Raw genomic sequence first — 5233 nt, 5'->3', positions numbered from 1 at the left:
AAAACAAGCTATGCAAAGATGAATAATCAAGTAATAAAAATAAAAGCATGAATTCTCATGTGTCACATCTCTCAGTTTCAGCCTTATTCTTTCAGCTGCTTGATGGAGTGGAACAGTTTTGGACCAAGTAAAGAATAAATATAAATACATCAGTCAAACCAACAGGTAGGCTTACTGCAAATCTTCTAAAGGTGAGAGGTTAAAGGCTTTACTTGTTTATCTATCTTCTCTTTTAACATTATATTGATATTCAAAGGCCTGTAAAAAATGAAGTGGCTTTAAAAAAAACCCTCTTGTGCATATCAGAGAACCCCCCAGTATTACCTGTGTTTCAGGTTCATCTACAAATGGAGGTACTGTTTATCAAAAGACCTGCCTGGTCAGTAGGCGATGTTTCAATATGTTTTAAGCTGTTTTCTCTATCACAGCCTGCTCCAGAGTGGGTTCGGAGTTCATAAGTTTCCATGGTGATGTGCCCGATAAGACGTAAACCACCGTCGCATTACTGAAAATCCAGAGTTAAGCCTGAAATTACCTCACAAACCCCAAATCCCACTTCAGTCAAAGCATTCAAAACAAATGAACCATTATCATTTACGTAGAGCATGCAGATGTGGTGTGAACAGGAAGCAGAAGGTTGGCTGCTTAGTAGTTGAGCCATACAGGGGTGACAAATCAGGAATATCAAGTCAAAATGTATTTGTTTTAAAAGTTTATTCATGCTTAATTCATTTGTATAGCATCAGAAGCCTGTACTGTGAGGGAGTATTTAAGGTTATCGAGGTTACTTGAGATTTTACTCTGGTTCTTTGGACTGTGTTGGTTGTTCACTTCTTACCAAGGTACATCACCATGGGAACACACCTGACCAACTCTGGACCAGGTTATCTTTGTGGAAAATGGCTTTGCTGTTCCTCAAAGATCAAGGAAGCTTGGTGCACAGATTGTGAGAAGGTCTTCTAGGAAGATAAGAGTTCTTAGAGGTTGTCTAAAATGTTTTCTCTCTCTGATGGGCATAAATAAAGATCTAAATTGTCAATGGAGGTTCAGTCTTCTTCACTTTTCTTTCTTTGTGTCTGTTGACCACAAGAAATTTCAAAGCAACTTCAGTTCTACTGATAGAATCCTGATATAATCCCTAAACAGAAATGGATTGAAGCACTAAAACCTTGTACTTGTTGACCCTATAAAATCTACGATAGACAACTTAGAAGTTTTGATTGTTTTTATATTAGTTCTTTACTTTCTCCCCAAATGGCTTCTTGTTAACAACCTTGCCTCTTTTACAAGAACTTCGAGAATAGCATATTCATTATATACAGTGTATTTAACTTGCTTCTTACCTGTGGGATAAAGTAATGGTAGAAAAGATAGAGAAAATAATCTATTTCCAAATACTTATTACACCTGGCCAGCAAAGTAAGCACTGACCCAAATTCAACTTACTACAATGTTTTCCTCTGACTGGGGATTATTCATTTCCTGGTGAAGGCTACATTTCCTCAGTTCAAAGGTTGCCTACTTTTTTATGGACCATTAAATCACTGCAGGTGCACGTGGTCTTTTATTCCAGGATGTTATAGAAAAGAAGTTCAGCCATCAAAATAAAAGCAACAACAACAAAAGGGAAAGAAAGAAATGTGACTGAAAAACCCGCTCATCCGTTTGCATTTCTTCAGAACCCCATTTGTGTGGGATGACCCTTTTTGAAAAAGCTCATGAACAACTCTGCTGTTCATCTCAGTGGACTGCTGGTGACGTGTCTTCCTCCCTTCCATGAAACCTTATATCTGTGTTTGGTTGATCGGATAAACATCTGTATCTGCAGCAGCACAGATCCCACAGCCGTTCCTCCTCGTCCCTGAGAAACTCTTGTGTTTTTTGGTTTATGGAAAACAATCAAAAACAAACACGGCATTCAGAAGTATAGACAATGCCGGGGTGGCCGGACGAGAGCGCTGTGCATTCCTTTCGATTTCAGCTAATATTCTTGGAGATGCTGCTTAATGCAATTACAGAGGAAGTGGTGATCTCCCATGCACAGAGGAGAGTCGGTGACTGACTGCAGGGATTGATTCTGCTACTCTGAAACTCACTCTGTCAGTCTGGGTGCAGGGCTAAATGCATTTCCCAGAATTCCAAGGGTCAGGTTTGACATGCACCGTATTTCCAGGGATGCTCCGAGGAATTCAGCTTAACTAGCCGAACTGCAAAACAGGACAAACTCGATCTCTGCTGCAAAGATATCAATTTATGAATTTTCCGGTGACCGGCTTTTAAAGAGGGAGCTCGGTGGCTGCCGAGGAGCGAGCTCAGCTGTAAAACAGATGTGAGCGAAGCCATTTCTGCAATAATGAACGAGTTTCCAATCGGCAGTTGGCTTCTGTGGGAGCTCAGCGATGATGCATGATGTGGATCAACAAGAACTACCTGAACGGAATGGAAGTATCTGAGGGTTAGACAGGACTGTTGACATCACGTCTGCACTCTGTCGCAGTCGATCTGACAAAAACAGGGTAAAATACAACAATGCATATAGAAGAAATGCCTCTAAAATACAAAAAAAGGCAGAATAACAGATAAAAAACATCAAGAAAAGAAAATAATAGTTTTTTTTTACGCAAAATGACTCAATAGGGATGCCTGAGTCTATATAAACACTCTTTGTTACTGCAGAAGGAGCAGATCTTTGTAACATTCGTGGTATTTTGGAAAATGCAACATTAGAAGCTTGTCTAGTACGTGAAGTTCTAGGATTCATTTTTATCAGCCGTCTGACCACACAGAGTGTCCTTCAGCCGCACAAACAAATCATCCTCCTCTCTAGATGAGAACATCAGGTTGAAGTGTTGCCCTTAGCTGTTAAATTTCCTCCTTTATTACCACAGATGTTTGCTGTTTCAAGCAGAGAAAGAGGGCTGTGATGGCCGAGTGGTTAAGGCGTTGGACTTGAAATCCAATGGGGATTCCCTGCGAGGTTCACAATCCTGTCACAGCCGGTGTTATTTATATGAAATACAACCCAGATTTCAGTGCTGATCTCCCTCAATCAATTACTTACTTACTCACTCATTTCACAACACAGGAGGCCTTCCCAACTATGGCAATTCTACAAATAGCAACCAAGAGGAGTAATGGCAAGTACTCCCAATAAATCACTTGTTCAAAGAGCCTCCAATGAGGGAAAGTCACATTTTCTGCTATTTCAATAACCAAACAGGCTGAGAGTGAGAGGTTGATGACTAATATTATTTGCGGAAGTTAAATCCTTCCCACTCTCTCCATGTGATATTGCAATGTCAGCCAGTGGACAGACAGGAATGTAATAAACAGCTCACACTGTAAACTAAACACACAGTGGAAGCGTATTATTCTTGGTTCTGGATCCTTCGGACCTGTCAGGCGAGGCCAAAAGGGAGTGTCCTCACACTGAGACTGGAGGAGGGAAGAGGAAGGAGATGTTTGGTCTGGAGTTCCATGTGTGTCGTTTTTGCTCTCCCAGTTATTCTGGGTAGAAAATATGACCTGTGGAGCATTTGTGTTGACAGTGGGATATTTGCATTTTTGTTTTCACCTTAGGCTAAATGAGCGATTATGAAAAAGTTGTGGGGCTGTTAGTGGTTCAGGTAATGGTCACATGCATGCTACATGTGGCAAGTAGTAACTGTCATGAGTCAGAAAACTGTGATGCTGCACTATCACCAAAGGGAACTTAAGGTTCATGCTTTTTTGTGATCCCTAGTAGGTGAAAATTGCTTTAGGCTTTATGGATTCTACATGGATAACAAACTGAAGCAGAGAGCAAACTTCATATTCTGTGTCAGTCAGCAGCCATGATGATGAAACCTTTATTGTTGATGATAATCAGTGGTGTGACGTGTGGGTCTGAAGCTACCACTGAGAGAAGAAGCAGCAGCTTCACAGTGAAGGAGTGCACAGCTTCCCAAATCTGGACCAAGACCCATCAGGAGCATACACAGTGGATACTAGTTGATTCTGCAACATTCACGTGGCTGTGCCACCAAAAATTAGTCCCCAAAATGGACTGTCCATTCAGAATTCTTCTGTAACATCCCTGAAAGATAACCTTCAATGCAAATGACCTGAACTGTGATGCGATGACATGTGAATGCTCCAGTAGTTAGTTTTTTGACCTGCAGAGCACAGTCCATGACTGCTCAAAATGCCCTACTTGCTCGATTTGGCTTCTTTCTCATGCCATTTTAAACAAAAGAGGAGGAGATTCGGTGGTAATTGGAGATGGTGCTTGTCATGTCTATTTAAATGAGACTTCCAGGGAGTGTTGCAGAAGCAACAGGAGCAGAGTACCACTCCACAAGGAGGCTTCTTGCTCACATCTCATAGCCCTCATTCTTGGACAAATCAGATATGACGAAATGAAGAATTAACTTGATGTGACTCCTTGCAAAGGTTGATTTACTGATAAATTATGAATGACTTTACATGGTGCTTGAAAGCAAAAACAACAACAAGATCCAAGGCGTGATTAAATGTTGTTTGATATTTTATTTATTTATTGTGCATAACATTTCACTTTCCCTCTCCTCTTGGTACTTTTCTTGGTGGATTGGGAGCCAGTTAAAAAGTTGTTGGACTGACTCCGATGTTTTCAGCTACTGACTCTGACTGTTTCAGTCCACTGTGAAGATTCAGTCTGTGTCATATTCTGCACCAATGAACAATAGAAATTCAGGCTCGGCATGTTGCCAGTTCCCTTCGATAGCTCAGCTGGCAGAGCGGAGGACTGTAGAGGAGCAGAGCAGTGCTGACATCCTTAGGTCGCTGGTTCAACTCCGGCTCGAAGGAGAAGAGTTTGTGAATATGTGAGTGAAACAGCTGAAGAAGGCAACCAGAAATCCCAGGATGGTGAATTTTGATGCTTCACTTTCATTTCTTGATTGATACTAAAGCCATCTTATGAGAGTCCCCTGTTTTTCTGTGATGGTTAGAACTAGGACATTTTAATATCCATAAACAGTATGCTTGCTTGTATTACATGCCCGAACTTTTATCCATGTCGATGCAATTCCAATCTGTCTTACAAGAAATGCTAAAAACACTGAATGAATTTATAAAGCAGGTTAATTAACTGATTGCTTAAACTGTGTTTGTAATGAACAGAGCAGCCCAGAGTGTTGTTGTTTTTAACATGCTTTTCATTACATCAGACTGTATGGTTGCTTCTCTCTATTTATTCACATTTTATTTTTAG

At 40.7% G+C, this 5233-nt stretch overlaps 2 non-coding genes across 2 annotated transcripts; both read left to right on the top strand.

Moving 5' to 3' along the window:
• The first annotated feature begins 2916 nt into the window (after positions 1–2916).
• trnas-uga (transfer RNA serine (anticodon UGA)) lies at positions 2917–2999 on the top strand. The gene has a single exon. It is a non-coding gene; the product is annotated as a tRNA-Ser (tRNA).
• A 1735-nt stretch (positions 3000–4734) lies between these two features.
• trnay-gua (transfer RNA tyrosine (anticodon GUA)) lies at positions 4735–4827 on the top strand. The gene is made up of 2 exons: positions 4735–4771; positions 4792–4827. It is a non-coding gene; the product is annotated as a tRNA-Tyr (tRNA).
• The last annotated feature ends 406 nt before the right edge of the window (positions 4828–5233 follow it).

Source organism: Acanthochromis polyacanthus, chromosome 9 (assembly GCF_021347895.1).
Source record: "Acanthochromis polyacanthus isolate Apoly-LR-REF ecotype Palm Island chromosome 9, KAUST_Apoly_ChrSc, whole genome shotgun sequence".
Taxonomy (NCBI): domain Eukaryota; kingdom Metazoa; phylum Chordata; class Actinopteri; family Pomacentridae; genus Acanthochromis; species Acanthochromis polyacanthus.
Note: the sequence above shows the minus strand (reverse complement) of the source record. Positions and strands in the feature narration are given on the sequence as shown.